Below are 17348 nucleotides of genomic sequence, written 5' to 3'. Positions count from 1 at the left end.
ATTTCCCCCAACACTTATTTTTCTTTCATCTTTTTATTAATAATGGCAAAAGAAATAATAAATTGCACTAGGTACTTCACCTCTTATTCCTCTCCTTCAGTACACCTTTAAAACCTTTCCCTAAAACAGAATATTGACTATGAAGAGACCAAACGTGAGACAGAAGTAGAAACAAAAATAGGTCAAAATAAAATGCTTTTAATTTAGAAACCATCTCAGATTTTCTTGTAACGAGGCACACACGCTACTGGTATTAACAACAGCACCTTTGAATACTCCAACCTAGGGTGTAAGGGGAAGCCATAGAGCACTTTGTGGGGAAAAAATATGTGGAGAGCATAAGTTCATATGTGTAGGAGCTAAAGGCAAATGCTTGAATAATTTACAATCATAACATGTACAAAAATGAAACACTGTGACTTTAATAACTAGCTTTTTTTTCCCCTTAAACTCCAATTATTAAGCTATTGTGCTCCAGGCTAGCATATCAGGTGCTGATAATGAACATTCAGGCACAAGACTTCTGCTACACAAACGAAAACTGTTCTGCTGAAAAGATTAATAAAGGATTATCTTCTTGAATATACATATATATATATATATATATTTATACACACACACACACACTGAACAGAATGAAAATTGTAACCAAAATTGGAATGTTGAAGTCTACTCAAGTACTGTTAATAATGTGGAATTAAGTTTAGGGGAAAACATAGCCTAATTGAGAGGCTCCAAAAGGCACATTAGTATATGCTGAAAAAGTGATTTTTATATATGGAAACTATTTTATGCTTTATGTTCTCATTATAATGCACAGTCTTAGACAAACAAACCAAGCATATGCATTAATGTCATGCTAGAGTTCTTCTGCATTTATTGCTGGTGATCAGTGCACTGCACCCAGGTTATGTTTAAACTGTAGATGGAATGTAACCTTAGAAGAGTAAAAAAGGGCAATCAAGAAAAATAATGGTCGTGAGGTAGCAAAGAGGCTTTTCTGTAATCAAGAAATCATTGTCTCAAAGAATTATTTGCAGGTGACAAGCTGAAAATGAACGTTTAGACCCAGAGTAAGGAGATCAAAGACCTTGCAAAATTCAGCTGCACATAACATGGAGGAGTCTTAAATATGACTAATACTCCTTGAAAACATAGCTGGGATTTGCATACTGTTGCTGGAAGTTTTCAAGTCTTTTGTGAGCAGCTGAAATAACGATGGCTGTGTTCCTGGGAGTCAGCAGCCCCACACTCAAGCGTGCTGCACTTCTGCAGCGTTCCCAATCCCACACCATATTCCCTCAGAGGCTGCAACATTTCCGAGCTACACATTAGGATGGGTCAGCAAAGAAGATGAACAGAGACCCTCTGCACTCATTTTGTAGCTCTTCCTTTAGGAGATGCACCGATTCATCTCCATAATGTGCAGCCTTCCCCAAAGAGCAGAACCTCTAGAACAGAAATTTGTTGAAACTGAACATCAGATCAAAAGCTCCAAGCCTTTAACAGCACCATTTCATGAGCTCTGCCTCCTTAAGAAGCCAGGAGAAAAAATACAGCTACATGAAAAATAAATGAGCAGCTTTTCCTGACTCTGAAACCAGAAAATAATGACATGAAACCAAAATCAAATGCAGCACTATCAGTTGTATTCCCAAATGCCAGCATTAATTCTCCTTCTTCCAACTCCCAGAGACTTGTTAAACAAATGAGCCTTATAATGCATTTTGCAAGTGAAGGTCTGGAGTGGTAAAAAGTCAACTCCCGTACCAAAAGCCCTTAATGAAAATGCTGCAGCTTACTCCAGGAGTTCTGCGCTGAAGGGCATCAGCCTGAGCTCACTCCTGCCACGATTCCTATTTTCTCCTTTGATCAAAAGAGCAGTTCTGCAGCACTAGCAATAGTCTGGGCTTTTAGATCAAAACTAGTATCTCAAAACCTGGAAATCAAGTCAGCTCGTGTAACTCACAAAAGGCTGGTTTTGTATGTGCACAGACCAGTCAGATTTTTGTTCTATTTACCAGGAAAAAAAGTCCTGTTTAAAACACGCCTGATGTACCCCATTTTCCCTGCACACCTGGGCTGGGTGTACAGCCACGCTGTCATTCTTGTTATCCCCCCTGCACTGTTCGTGGCATTTTTCTAACCATGTACACCTCTAAGATATTTTGTCTCCTGGAGAGAAACCTGATTTTGCTTGCACACTGTGATACCCTCAAAACTTTCCCCCTTTTCCCTGGATTTCCTCGCTTGTCATAACTTTTTTCCTTCAAGTTTAAAAAACGAAAGCCTTTGGACTAAAGGAGGATGAAGGCGGGATGAATAAGCCTCTTGCTTCAAACTAAGGAGAAAACCCTTAAAATCCGAACTGCACGAACACAACATGTCTCCTCTCGCTGCATTAATGCCGCCTCACGAAATGGCGCCTGCCTCTGCAGACAGCTGCCTCAAAACGCCCCCGCCTCCTCGGGAAAACAGAAATGCAACTTCTTTTTTGTTTGCTTAGCTTTTCCCCGCAAGGCTTTTATTTTTCTCTCTTCACATTCAGCCCCTCGGTACGTCCCGAGAGCCCCCCGCAAAGCCGAAACCTGACGGGGAGATTCTCCTCCATTAAACGGCTTTCCCCCTCCGCTTTCGGAGCCCCCGGGACCGCTCCCCGCACGGGCGTGGGGCGGTGGGGCTGTGGGCTCCAGCTCCTGCACACTGCCAATAAATGTGCCGATTCAGCCGCTATCGCCACCATCTCGCCTTTCCAGAATTTTCTCCCTCCGCTTCCCAAATATAAAAGGAGTTTTTGTGCTGAACACGGAGCGGGAGCGGTGACGGGCTCGGCGCAGGGCGCCATGTGGTATTTGGTTTCTCTACAGTACATGTTTTTATAATGAAGGGGGAAGGGAAGGAAGGGAGCTGCTCCTACCAGCATGCCAATAATCTGTTGCAAAGGGCTGAAGCGCTCCGAGCCAATTAGTGCTCCTGTTAACTATTTAACTGCGGAAACAAAGCCAGTCCCGGGCACGCAGTCCGCGGGATTCGAGACTGAAAAGACTGTGTGGGTTCCCAAGGCATCCTGTTCCTACAGATTTCTTCATAGATGCATTTGTTTCTTTTACTTTCGATAGACAAACTGGCTACTGAAACTCTGTTAGATCACAGAGGGACAGCTATATCCTGCACACGTACCCCGCACAATTTTGAAAGAAGCTGGATGTGTTTGAGGATCAGGGCTGGCCTGTGGTGGAACGAGAAAAGCCACCCACAGGAGGTGCATTTCCGATACGGATATCAGCAAATGGAAACAGCAAATCCATGCTGTCCATGGCGGGCTGGGAAGGATCAGCGTGCTGCTCTGCCAGAGAAGGGATGTGCCACTGCAACATTTCCCAGCAGTGCTGCTGTGCGTGGAAAAACACCTAAGGTGGGACAAGCTCTAGGGAAGCCATGGCAGCGTCTGTCTCCCTCCAAATGTAATGTCTCCACCAATCCTGACAGCAATACCCTGCACCAATCTTGTTTTTTCAACTCCTTAACCACATCAGAACAAGACAAAAAAATTTTTTTTTAAATATACTGCAGTATAATTTGTTATAAGCCTTTAAAGCCTGAGGCAGGCCAGCTCGTAGCTTGTTGTGTGTCACTGAACAAGCCAGGGAAGAAGGCGCACAGGGAATTCTCAGCCTCAATCTTTTCCTCTGGGAGCAAGTCTGAACATTGCCAGAGAGCACTGACAAATTAGTCCTAATGCGCAGCAACAGTAACCTGCTCCCGCTTGACCCAGTGGGTCAGTAAATCTATTTTTGTCCTCCTTTTTTATCCCATGACGTACCAGTGAATATTGGATCAGACTCCCAGGGATGCCAGGAGGACCAGCAGAGGTTGTACAGCTCATTGAAGTGCCCAGGGTGCCAAAGCAGGCTCTGCACCGCAGCTCAGGAGCCGTGGCAAGAAGCAGACTTTACTTGCTTGGGAGGGGCCGTAGCAGCACTGCAGATCTGCTCCCACCCTAGGCAAGCTCTGCAGTGCACATAAAAGGCATATTGGAACATCACTATCTTCCCTAAAAGATGAAGTCAAATTTCCTTTGCCGCCATGGAGAAAGTCCAGTGCCCTTGAAAGTTGCAGGTTGCCACATATGAAGTGCTGTACTAAGGCTGACACTGTAACACATCTCACTTTTAAGCTCTAGGAAGTATTCTGACTGAAGCATAACTTTACATTCAAATTAAAAACACTGGGGACCGAGGGGAGGAAACATATGGGTAAGAAACTAGAAGATTATTTAAGCATGTGAGCCATCAGAGCACAAGCAATACAAAAGCTCTCTTGTTCCTGCTGCCTCCCACAGCTGCATTCACTAAATATATCCCGGGCTGAGAGCTGCATTTCTCCACCCTTTCCCCAGCCCAATCGGGTTTGCACAAACACCACCCAGGTCCCTTCGGGCAAGAAGTGAGGCAGCAGCGATGCCCTAGTTACGGACGGCATGAAGAACACCAGTGACTAATCCTGTCTGCAACAGGGTGAAATTGTTACATCCACACTTTTTTTGGAGAGGGAGTCCATGGAGCTGATCTATATTTAACTTAAACCCAGGGTGGCTTGTTCTCTATAAGGATACACCCCATTTTTATGACACAATCAGTTACTGGAAGTTATTCCCATTGGATCATTTTTAATAGTTTATGGAGAAAAAAAAAAAAAAGGCAGAATAACCACCTCTATGAAAAAAGAATTCAGTGAATCCACCTCCTGGTACATGTGGAGGAGAGCAATGGTCTTGGGGACTGGCTATCCCCCAGACAGTTTTACCCAGTTTTACCTTCCTATCAAGTCTCTGTGGTGTATTGACTGATCATATATATACACATTCAAGGTCAGGGGAAGAGATATCACTGAATTTCCATAAGACTGAGGTGTTCCCCCCACGACCCCCATTCTGCTCCTCACATTTCTCCCATCCACACTTTGCAGCCTTTACCCTCAAGGACACATCCTTTGGCCTGGCATATCAGAACCTTGGTCCCAACTGCAGCCTTGAGACGCTGCTGCAGTCACAACAAGAGAGGGAAGAGCTGCCCCTTCTCATACAGTGAATTCTATAGTAGATAAATTGTGGCAGAAAAAAAAAAAGTTATCTTGGTGTCTTTCCTCACTTCCAAGCTGTGAAGCAGCAGGGATTTTGACCCTCCTGGTCTCTGCTTCTTCCTTTCCTCACAGTTCCCTGTTTCTTCAACACCTCCAGTTCCACTAGCAGCACAGCAAATTTGACAGAATCTAGTCAATTTTTCAAGCTTTCTCATTTTAAGAAGTCAGTGGGAGCTCACTATCTTGCAATCAAACCTCACAGGAGGGAGAATTAAATATCTCATGTATGACCTTAATCCATAGGATTTTGCAGATAGTTTCTCTTGTAATCTCAATACCTGAAGTTCATTATGCATTCAAAACATATCTGTAGCCCTGGAACATTTTGCAACAAAAGAAACTCAAATTCATTTTGATATAATTATGCAGTCACACCAGTCACATATTTGCTATGGAATAAATATAAATACTGGGCTTTTGGGAACAACTTGCAGATTTACAGCGTTAAAAAAAAAAAAAAAAACAAACAAACAAACAAAAAAAAAAAACAAGAATTAAACCATCTATTAAATATGGAAAAAAGATCAGGTTTAGATGTCAAATTGCAGTTGAGGGAAATGGCAGAATTATGAAGTCTTTTTTTTTTTTTTTTTTGAATCTGCAAAACATAAAAGAACTGAAACTGATACTTAAGCCTCTCCATAAAGTAAGGACTTCATTTTCTAAAGTAGGAATATCATTCAAGGCATTTAAAAACTTTGAAATCAGATAATTCATTCACATAATAGCCACAGGTCCCTAAGCTTAAATCGCTGAAAGCTAGAAAAGTTAGAAAACTGTGCTCTGGGTTTTGTGTCTTTATAGCACATTTTTCCTTTCTCTGCTTTTCTTGCCGTCCTGAAACAAAATGACTTCAAAGACTGTTCTAATTTTGTCGTTGGAAATTGCCGCTTTTAATTAGGGACGTTGCTGTTCAAGAGCCACACCCCGCTGCCCTGGTGATGCTGGAAACCAGCTTCGCTCCCTGGGGACCGCCTGGGGCTCTGCCTGCTCTGATCTCCTGTGGTCCTCAGGATCCCATGGATTTTGGACCACACGTGGGAAGATGTAGTCCCATCTGTGTGCTTTTAAAAACGGAATATAAAACGTGAAACCAGATGTTAAATCTGAGCTCCAGAGAAGCCACAGGAGCATGAGTTACCTTCAACAGCACTGCAGTTCTAAAAGCAAACAAAGGCATAAGGGGTTGGGATGGAAGGTTTCATTCCTCAAAGAAAGCAGTGACTCACCCACATTCCTGACTGCACAAACAAGGGAGGCAAACCCTCCTCTGGCAGTTAGGATCCTCCACATTTTCCTGTGTGGAGCAAATCCCAAGAAAGGCGGCTGTGGTGGTGTGTTAGAGCAGACACAGCACAGGGCACATGGAAACGGACCCTCTTTTGCACGCCTCTGTGTTTATGTGCTTTCTTGAAAAAATAAAGTGTTCCCAAGTACTGCTTTTCACTTCTGAAAACACACTGAAAAGGAAAAGGGCTACTACTAACAACCTGTTTTTAAGAACCAAACCCATCTTTCGTTAGATATTTTTTTTAAATAGTAAGCAGTAGTAGTTTACTTTAAAAATCCAAACAAACAAACAAAAACCAATCGAAGGACATATAAAACAAGTCCAAAAGTTCACTGAACAGAGAGCCCAGCAGTGTGTAACAGGGATAAGGTGCTGTTTCTAACCATCAAGTTACCCATATAGGAAATTTTGACCTAGAGATGTGGAAACTCACCCTCCCAAATGTCTGCTCAGTCGTTCCCATTAGACAAGGCACACTTCACTGATGGAGGACCAGCATATTCCCGGTGATGGATGGCATGCAGCCAAGCTGCTAAACATGCTCTGCTCCACCTTTCCTGCATGTCTCTCCTGGAGGTGGGGAACACCGTGCAGGTCCCCAGATGGTCAGGGCATCAACCAAGCTGCTGGGTGATAGCACCAGAGCCCTCAGCAGCAGCAATGAGGAGGAGGTGGTGGAAAGGCTGGGTGTGAGGAAACAGTTCCAAAAAGGAGCCCAGAAAGCACAGAACGTTGCTAATAAACTGCAGGAAACCAACATCTCTTAGCTGTAAACCTCAGAGAGGTTGTGGTTAGGAGACAGGTGACAGTGTCAGGGCTGCAGGGCAGGCTATGCCTGTGCTCAGGAGAGATGTCTCAAAGCCACGATCCAAGTGGAGCTCCCCAGGGAGTGGGGCTGGGTAGGTGGTCCCTGTGTAGCTATGCCAGGGCTCTGTTGGGTGAGGTTTGTTCATCTGTGCAATGCAGGATGCCAGAATGCCAGCACAAAATTCCCCTCTGGCTGCATACTCCATGAAGCAGAATTAAGGCTGATGCTCAGTGTGTTCCACTTTATATCAATTTTTTCAATTCTCAGGTTTCTAGTGGTAGACAAACAACCCAAAGTAATCTGCATTCATTCCTCCTGGGGAGCAACTCCTGAGGGTTCTTGGAGCTGCTGCAGAAGGGAAGTGGCAGCATTACCTAAGTGGGGGAGATTTGTGGGGTGGCACACTTGTTTGTGTGACAACTACCAGTGTAGTTTGTCTTCTGATGCTGGAAAAAGACCTTGGCACCATGGCCTGCTAGCAGGAACACACACACTCTAATTAATGAGAAGTATCAAACCTCAAACAGATAAAATAAACTGTCCTGGAGCTGAAGCCATGCTTGAGGCATCATGGAAACGCCTGTTGCACTGACGCTGCTGCCATACTTCAAGCTAAGCCCCAGCAAGCAGGGACAGCACACAGACCAGCTCCTCCTGCTGCTGCAGATTCTCCTGGTGGCGTTTGAAATATTTTAGGCATTTCAGACTACTCTCCCCTGTCAGGACTCCAGAGCTTACATAAAAAAAAAACCAACCTGCTTATCAAGTTGCGGAACAACAGCGATCCGTCTGGTTTATTAGATGAAAAGAACAAGAGCAGGGGAGGATTTTGCTGATGGTATTTCTACCCTGATTAAGTGACTGTTATGATCAGAGCAGCAGCAAACAAACATTGCAAGATATTTCCTTGTGCAAAGGAAGAGTATCCGCCACAAGAGATGGACTCCATGAACATCATCATCATCATCACCATTATTATTATTATTATTATTATTATTATTACTAGTACTACTACTGAGCATTTTGGCGGGCTTGTGCTGTTTCGAAAGCCCAGTTCTGCCAGGCTGCTTGAGAAAAGCAGCATTTGTCCCCAGCTTTCGGCATGAAAACACAACTCAAATCCCTTTTCGGGAACAAAGGTGCTTCCCAGGAGCCTGGCGTGCTGCCGGCATGCCGAGCGCGTAGCCAGGCAACGGCAGCCGGATTGGGGCTTGCGCCTCTCCCGCGATGCTCCAGCCTCCACAAACAATTCTTGCCACGTAGACAGGACCGTGCAGGGTAATGGAAAATTACTGCAGGCTTTTTCTTAAAGGGCGAGCACCGCCGCTGGCGGAGCAGGCTGATCCGCACCGCGCTTGCCGGCGCGCCCCAGGGTCAGCCCGTGTTTCCTGCGGGGAGGCTGCAGTGCGTCACCGCGCACCGGGGCACGAATACACTGAAATATCATTTACATGCTACTCCAGCCGGCTGCGGGGATCAGGAGCGTAGAGCAGCGGGCTGGCCTGCTAGGGAAGGGGGAGCGGAGCTGGATCTGAACAAGCGAGGGCCGCCGGTCTCGACCTGCTCCCGACGCGGCTCGAGCACGGCAGCCTTGGCGCGGTGCAGCTCGTACGGGCAGCGGGCTGATGCCAAAATAACCCAGGAGCAGCGTTTTAACATCTGCCTGGCACATTCCTGCAAGGCTGCAGGAAGAAAAAAAAATACCCTTAAAGAAAGAGCAAACTTCAGCAGTGCTTATGCTGCTATCAGGACAATAGCAATAATAATAAAAGAAACGTGGCCGTGTTCACGTCAATTTCTGGTGTAAAAGAGAATTTAGCTAATAAGACAGCATTGTGCTTACCTAGCTTTTAATACCAAGCCCAAAACCACACAAATAGCTACAGGAGCACCAAACAACCAGCTGGAGCCACTGCACCTCTGAAAACCAGAGTTATGCAGACTTACTGGTTGGGCAGGGCAGGATCTGCCCCCAGAGCACGCAGGAGCTGCCCAGCAAGACGGCACAGCACCAAACGGTGCTCTTCCCAGAAGTCTTCAAAAATAGCTCCTGTATCCCTTACAAATTTCACTTTGTCTCCTTCAGGGGCAGACCACGCTGCCTGTTCTTCTGGTACCTATGGGGAACTGTATCCAGCAGCAAAAATAGAAATGCAGACCTGCTGCTCTTGCTTTTCCTTTTTTGCTCACTGCATGCAGCTCCTGGTGGCCCTGGTGTGGCTCAGGATCACAGATGTTGCATGCCAGACTGGTTCTAGGTCAGCCCCTGCAGCAACAGTGCTTTTGTTCTTCCCTATCTTCATGTATTAATTTGCCTGTTTTTTTCTCAGATAAGCACTGGTTAAAGCCTCAACCCGAATCTCTTTTCACTCTGTTATAGCCAGCAAATGAAAACAAAGGCCCTGCACCAAGTTAGGGGACTACTTTGTAATAGAAACTTCCTCTCCCTTAAATAGAAGCCTTTGTGAAGTTGTTTTCATTGCAAACTCCGCAGGGAAAGTCATTATATTTAATAGAGGTTGACCTCATTTTGTAGTCCTCGATATTAAACCTCAGAATAGGGAGACATAATTAGAAGCGGCGAGTTCTCAACAAAGATACACAGTACTTGTTGCTGTTTCCTTCTTACCTACGGATTAATTTAACATGGTTTGGAAAGAGTAACTTGAAACAGCTTTTGCCAGATAAGTGAACTCTTAACTAAAACACAAAGATCTGGTTTCCAAGAAGCTTTTTACAAGCTGTACAGAGAAGTGAAATAAAACCCTCCAGCAGCACACAAGGCTTCCTGCAGAGCCTCCCTGGAATAGCTGCAAACCTGCATTTCGGTGAAAGCTAATCTGGGTTGGAGGCTGGGGTTACATAAAGACATCTTGCACAGAGGCACAGAGGACCCGTGGTCAGGCATGGACCTGCCCTTGTGGCAGCCTCTGCTCCGCTGGAGGGAATCGAGGGAATTTTCTACTGCAGTTCCAAGGCAGTGCTCTGAGACAAAGAAAGCAAAAGGGGTTTCATCTCAGTCAACACAGACAAGGGAGGGAATGCAAAGATGCCCCAGCTTTGTTAGCTTTGCTAATGCAACCTGGGTTTCCACACAGTGGACAATGTTGTCACTGCATAATGGGTAAACACAGCACTGGCCACCACTAAATAAACACATTTTCCACAGAAAGGGAGGGCGAGGCAGTGACTGATGTGCTGTGCTGTACTGTGTAGGGGCCTCGCTGAGCACAAGCCTGGGTTGGGGCACTTCACGTTAACGTGGATTGAGTTTAAAACATCTCTTCACAGTCTGCTTTTCAAGTAACCTCATCACTTTTCCAAACTATAGAAGTTTGCTTGAAATACACATTTTCAATTCATTTGCCCAGCTCTTGTGATAGCCCCACTGCTCTCCCACCTCCTGAGCGTCCCTTGCATTCCCAGTGCTCAGTCCTGCTGGCAGTGTCACCTCCCTGCTGAAACACTCATTATGTAAAAAGGACAGTTTCTCGTTGAAAGGCCCAGGCTCCCTTAAATTTCTCTGCAGATTCTGTGGTTTGAATGAGTGTGTCTGCCTCAGCAACCCTGAGAACTTCCTGATTTCTGCACAGTTCTCCCCTCTGCAAACAGCTGACTGCTTTAAACTCAGTTTTGGACTTGCTTTCCTGAAAAATCAGATAAATGGTGTCCCCATCTGAAGCACTTTCACATGGTCTTAAACAGCAGCTTCTTTTCTGTAGCCCAGCTCCCCTGAGTCTGTGCTGTGTGGAGCAGGGTGGTTGCTGCCCACACCTGCAGTGGGTATTTGCTCTGCCCTGTGGTTTGTGGCACAACATACATTCCAACAGGAGCAGAGAAAGGCAGCTCCTCCAAAAACATCACCAGAAACTCCCCAAAGCCCACAGCATGGTAGCTTAAAGCACCAAGCCTTTGTTCCTCCTTGCTAGAAACAGCTTTCCACTCCACACAAGCAAAAGGGATCACAGTCATGAAAAATATGTGAGGAAGCCAAGAGTGGGAGCACAGCAGCCTGGGACAGTCCTGGATGGGTGGCTGTGGGGCTGGGAGGACATTTGGTGGACAGAAGGACACAGCACAGATGAGATATTTTTACCCTTGCACCCTGCTTGGCCTCCATCCTCAGCAAGGCCAGGGCTGTTCTGGCTTATCTGGATTTTCCTCCCTCCTATTTTAGATGTAAAGTGTTATTAAATCACATCCAACACACCTCAAGCAATTAACCCTATCCCATGGCAGTGCTGGCTGGGGAAAGCCCTGGACAATGTCTTGGGACTCCCATAAAGCTGAGAGCAATTTTGCCACCCGTTCAGTGTGAAGAAGGTTGGGCTTTCTGCGTTTATTTTTGGAGCAGTAAGTTATTTTCAAAGAGCCTTTCTGTCAGGCTTAGCTGGGTGTGAGCTGCCAAGTGAGGTCCTCCAGCTCTGTGGGCACCATTAGCAGGGCTGCCTTGTGCTGAAGTGATGTCAGCACTTCCATTACAGCACCTTTCCCCTGCTCCAGCCCCCTTATATGTGGACATAAAAATCCACTTCTGGCAGAAACACTAGAGCCGACAAGGAAAACAGTCACTACTTTAACCTGATCCTTGCTAAACTTATCTGGCTGGGCGGAGAAAGCAGGGGTTTAAAATACATTTTCTCCCTCCCACGCCTAAATCATGAATTTTAAAAGCCAGCTGTATTGCACTCAAATTACTCACGGGGAATTTTTTTTTAGGTTTTTTTTTTGTTTGTTTTTTTTTTTTTTTTTTTTGTAACTTACCCGTGATAGATGGAGAAGTGATCCTCCACCTCTCTGCAAGCCAAACACTTGATTAAAAGTTTCCATTGTCAGTCCTACTAATGAAGGGTCACAGTTAATAGTCATTTTAATTGGGCACAAATCCATTGTAGTGTTCAGGGAAGAGACTGACGTCCTTCTCATCACCCTTGGTGACACACAGCCACCCAGGGTGCTGGGGCAAGAATTAATTTAGCTGACGACTGACCAGAAGCTTCCAGCCACTTCAGCCCTGGCTGAAAGCACCAGCAGAGCAGGGGCACTGCTGGGTTGGGACACAGCAGATGGGGCTGGAGGGAAGCAGGAGTGCTCATGGAACATGTTTTTCAATAGCTGGCTTCTAGATCAGCTGCTGCTCAAGGACAAAGCAGCCCCTTCTCTTTTAGAAACACTTGCTTCCGAGTGGCTGTACCATCAGCCAGACTGGTGGATTCATCCAGGCTCAGACTTCATCTTTTTCCTTTTTTCTTGACTTTTCAGCTAGATCAGTTCCATGAGCACAAAAGCCAGCACATGCAGAGTGGAGCTAGGGGACTGAGATAGAGGAGTGCAAGACTTCTGCAGCCAGCAGCACCAAGGACTTGGGGAAGTTTTCATCTCTGAACCCAGCACACAGCACACAGCATGTGCACCATGAAATCAGCAGGTATCAAAGAGAAAGAGCCCATGGCCTTCTCTGCATTGCCACCCCAGATGTTAGAGGAACTGCAGGAAGATGACCTGTAAGAGGGAGCCTACCAACTCTTTCATTCTTAGAAAGAAGTTAGTCCACTTCTGGTTTAAGTATTTACACATTTTCTAAGCTCAGCATGTATTCCTGTGCTACCCTCAAAAAGGCAAAGCCTGGAACCAACTCAGGCTCCAGCCAACAGGAGCTTGTTCTGGTGTGACAACAGCTGAAGCTCCAGACTTGCTGAGGATGTTTGGGAGATGCAGAAGGTAGAGATTCTGTGGTGTCAGGCGAGACAGCAGCCAGCCCAGCCCTGCCCAGCCCAGCCCAGCCCAGCCCTGCCATCCTGCTTTCCTGGGAGGGGAATCCTGTGCTGCACGTTCTGCTCCTGCCTGCTAAAACACTTTCAGCTCCAATGCCACATCCAACTGCCCCTGAAAGATGTGTTTTAGAACTGAAGAGAAGTTTCTATGTGTCTCCTGAAAACTCTTCCTTCCACTTGACCTCCAGGCAGTCAGGGTGGGAAGCCTGTGAGCGTGGCCATCTGCCATCCTGCTCTGTCTGCTCATCCAGGCAGCTGTCTTTCAGCCTGCTCATTAGTGTGCATGTCATCACATCACACACTCCCTGCTTGCTGTGGGGAGGCATTCTTTTTCACAGGGGAGTCTAGTAATACAGGACACAGATTTACAGGAAATGAGGCTTGACTTCCTGCTCATGGAGAATCATGTCCCATTCCTTTGATTCATTCTAGAGGAATATGCTAACGGATGCACATTCCACTGCAGGACACACGTAATGCCAAGCTAGCACCCCTGAGAACACTTGAAAGGGGAAATTGGTATTTTGGCTACTGTGCTCCATCTCAAGTCCCCAGCAGGCTGGGGCAAACATTGGTACTCTAGTCTTACCCTGCTGTCAGCATGGCTCTGCTGGTGAATGCCACCACCACAGCTTGTCCTTTTCCACCCAGGAACTTCAGTTTTCCCTGTGCCACCTGCTGCAGTGCATGGGGCATTTGGCAAAGCTTTGCTATGACTTGCACCTGGATAAAATTCCAGCTCCCCAGGGAAGAATGACACATTATCCCAAGTAAACAAAAACTCTTTCATGAAGAAATGAATGTCAATACCAGAAATGAATGTCAATACCATTAAAGTAATGCTCAGAGGATGCTGTGTTTCCCTGGGGACTTTGATTTCACCTCTGATGCTGTGGTTTGGCTCAGCACTGGAATTTATTCCTGTTAAATATGTACCTAATGAGACCAGTGGCCTCCTGGGAGAGTTGCATCAGTTTTCATCACCAGCTTCTGTTAGAGTTTCCATTAAAGAAATGGTTAACATGGCCCAATGGTCCTATTTCCTTCCTCTAGCTGGGTCTGGGACTGCTCCAGCCCCTAAACCTTTACCTGCTGCTGGCTGGGGAGATTTGCACAGGCGGGTCCACAACTCAGTTCTGTTGTCGCTGTGAAATGCTGAGGTCCCCTGTGTGCCTCATGGAAGTAACTATGAAATACAGAGAGATTAAATCAGTCCTGAAATGCCATTTCTCTGTCATGAGCTTTGTGCCCAAAGCTGAGAGGTGAATATGGCTCTGTTACACTGAGAAACAAAACAAACCCAATGGTTTTCCCCATCTGTTTATGAGATTGAAATATAAGTCATGGCTTTAAGGTATGCACTGTAGGCTTTTTTCTTTAAACACATAAATATTTTATCAGTGAATATTCTGTTTCAGCAGTCAGGCATGAGCTCATTCCAAAGGATGTTGCAATTGTGAGTTGTTGCAATTTTGAGTTAAGCAGTCATTCATATTGTGCAATTTCCTAGTGTTCGAGAATATCCCAACATGGAAGAAACAACATAAAATGAAAAATGTTGTTTTCTTAATCAAATTGATACCACTAGACTTAAATACCTCCTGTTCTGAGCCAAGGATAAGGATTTTTTTTCAAGGATTTTCTCCTTAAAAAGGAGAAAAAAGAATATCTGCTTGTCTGGCAATGTTTTCTGTCCAGCATCAACTACAACAGGGCACAAACATCTGGTATATAGGGAGAGGTCAGACCTGAAACCCAGCCAAAACCAACACAGAGTGTGAAAAGGAAATACATCTTTGCCATGTACTGCTTTGTTCACAGCAGTGAATTGGAAATGAGATTTTCCTATTGCCAAAAAAAAAAAAAAAAACCAACAAAAAAATACACAAGAAAAATAAAGTCATGAAAGGGCTGCTGAAATCTGCCTTATTCAATGTGTTCACAGCCAGGGGAATTGAACTACATCAGATATTCAAATTAAATACTAAGGATGAAGTAAAGCACAAACTATGAGAGAAAATACAATTAAACTCCCACAGATCCTTTTGGGAATCCCAGAGGACAAAGGTAGGAGAGTCTCATTTTACCACCCAGCAGGAGCAGTATGAAGTCCTTAAATCTGGGGCCTGCTGCATCACACCCTAATCTATTTCAACACCCCTAAATCAAACCCTGATCCACTCTAATGACCCTAAATGAAGCTCTAATCCACTTTAACACCCTGCCAGTTGCATGACATTGCCTTTATCAGTGACTGGAGCTAAATCCCAGCCACACCACACCCATTCCCAGCAAAGCACAGCCAAGGGGCCTCATGGAGCACATTGGGGGTGGTAAAAGGGAACCTCTCTGGAGTGTCTGGAGATGGGCTGGGGGGTGCTGGTGGTGTGACACTGGATGTGACAGGTTGGACGTGGCCTGGCCATGTGTGCTGGCAGTCCACAGAGCCAAACATAGCCTGGTGTGCATCCAGAGGAGCGTGGGCAGCGGGGCAGGGAGGGGATTCTGCCCCTCGCTGGTGAAACCCCACCTGCAGAGCTGCCTCCAGCTCTGGGAGCCCAGCATGGGAAGGAATGGAGGTGCTGGGGCAAGTCCAGAGGAGGCGACAGAGATGCTGACAGGGCCGAAGCACCTCTGCTCTGGGGACAGGGAGAGAGCTGGGGGCGTTCAGCCCGGAGGAGCTTCAGGGGGACCTTAGAGCCCCTTCCAGTACCCAGAGGTGCTCACAAGGAATATGGGAACCAACCTTTCAGCAGGGTCTGTCGGGACAGGACAAGGGAGAATGGTTTCAGCTGTAGGAAAGTCGGTTTACATTAGATACAAGGAAGGTTTTATTTATAACGAGGGTGGAGAAACTGGCACAGGACGCCCATAGAGGTGATGCATGCCCCATCCCTGGAAATATTAAAGGCCAGGCTGGATGGGGTTTGGAGCAACCTGGTGTAGTGGAAGGCGTCCCGGCCCATGAAAGGTTCCTTCCAGCGCAAACCACCCGTGGTTCTGCGGTTCAGAGCAGGGGCAGCTCCGCGGGAGCCGCGGCATTCCCGGGATGCGGCGCCGCCCTCTCTGTCCCGCTGGAGCCCGGCTGCTGCTGCCCCCGCGCGGCGGGACCCGGGCACCGGGAGCCGGGAGCCGGGACGGGAGCCGGGACGGGCACCGGGAGCCGGGACGGGAGCCGGGAGCCGGGAACCGGGAGCCGGGACGGGCACCGGGAGCCGGGACGGGAGCCGGGCACCGGGAGCCGGGACGGGAGCCGGGAACCGGGAACCGGGACGGGAGCCGGGAACCGGGAACCGGGAGCCGGGACGGGAGCCGGGAGCCGGGAGCCGGGAACCGGGAGCCGGGAGCCGGGAACCGGGAGCCGGGACGGGCACCGGGAGCCGGGAGCCGGGCACCGGGAGCTGGGGCTGGAGCCGGGCACCGGGACGAGAGCCGGGCACCCCTGTGCCCCTCCGGAACCGAGGGCAGCTCCCGGTGCCCAGGGTGGGGGTCTGAGCCTGCCTGAGAGCTGAGCCTGTGAGCTCCGGCCTCAGAGAGCTCAACAGTGTAAGGCGCTGTCTTTCTATCTCTCCATCTCTCCAGCTATCTATTTCCTGCCTTCCTGACCACCAGAGTGGCATTTCAGGGAGCACCTTCCCTTCCCTTCCCTTCCCTTCCCTTCCCTTCCCTTCCCTTCCCTTCCCTTCCCTTCCCTTCCCTTCCCTTCCCTTCCCTTCCCTTCCCTTCCCTTCCCTTCCCTTCCCTTCCCTTCCCTTCCCTTCCCTTCCCTTCCCTTCCCTTCCCTTCCCTTCCCTTCCCTTCCCTTCCCTTCCCTTCCCTTCCCTTCCCTTCCCTTCCCTTCCCTTCCCTTCCCTTCCCTTCCCTTCCCTTCCCTTCCATCAGAAGGACAACAATACTTTCATCTGATCTAGTTTTTTAAATTTAAGAGTAATTTCAGTATCGCTGCGGCTCTGTCTTGCACAGCTTTTAGCATTCTGTAAACTTGAAATAAGGGAAATTTTCCCACCTGCAGCTCCCTAAGGGATGTGACAAGTGTGCTCTCCCTGTCCAGGGCCAAGCTCCTCCAAAAGCTGTTGTGTTTAAGTGGGTGTGTTATTTCTTCTTGGACCAAATGAATGCACACCCCACGTGGAAGCTCGTTTTACTATTAGATTTATAGAGCGTCACTAGATCTATAACCCCAAATACTGCAGTTAAACAGCCTGTGAAATTCCTGCAAGCATATGAGAGAACACGTGAGGACAAAATGGTGAGCACAGCTTTTCCCTGGCATTTTTAATGCCTGCAGCAGGCATTGGTTCCCCAGCAGTTGGTGCAGAGAGAGCTCCCTCTC

General features: G+C 47.2%; 1 protein-coding gene and 1 long non-coding RNA gene across 3 annotated transcripts in view; both read right to left on the bottom strand.

The window, feature by feature from the left end:
• Positions 1–7006, bottom strand: part of CHD2 (chromodomain helicase DNA binding protein 2) — an 85430-nt gene extending 78424 nt beyond the window's left edge. The window contains exon 1 of one of the 2 annotated variants that reach the window (XM_085588893.1): positions 6867–7006. The gene's annotated coding sequence lies outside the window, so the exon portion shown is untranslated. Of the gene's footprint in view, positions 1–3823; positions 3847–6866 lie in introns of those variants that run through there. The other variant, XM_085588894.1, reaches the window with a different exon arrangement.
• Positions 7007–8788: 1782 nt separating this feature from the next.
• Positions 8789–17151, bottom strand: LOC146766546 (uncharacterized). Its single transcript, XR_014957627.1, has 3 exons — positions 17022–17151; positions 14105–14201; positions 8789–8923 (listed from the first exon to the last, which is right to left on the bottom strand). It is a non-coding gene; the product is annotated as an uncharacterized LOC146766546 (long non-coding RNA).
• Between the last annotated feature and the right edge of the window lie 197 nt (positions 17152–17348).

This window comes from Lonchura striata, chromosome 10 (genome assembly GCF_050655825.1).
Source record: "Lonchura striata isolate lonStrDom1 chromosome 10, ASM5065582v1, whole genome shotgun sequence".
NCBI lineage: Eukaryota > Metazoa > Chordata > Aves > Passeriformes > Estrildidae > Lonchura > Lonchura striata.
Note: the sequence above shows the minus strand (reverse complement) of the source record. Positions and strands in the feature narration are given on the sequence as shown.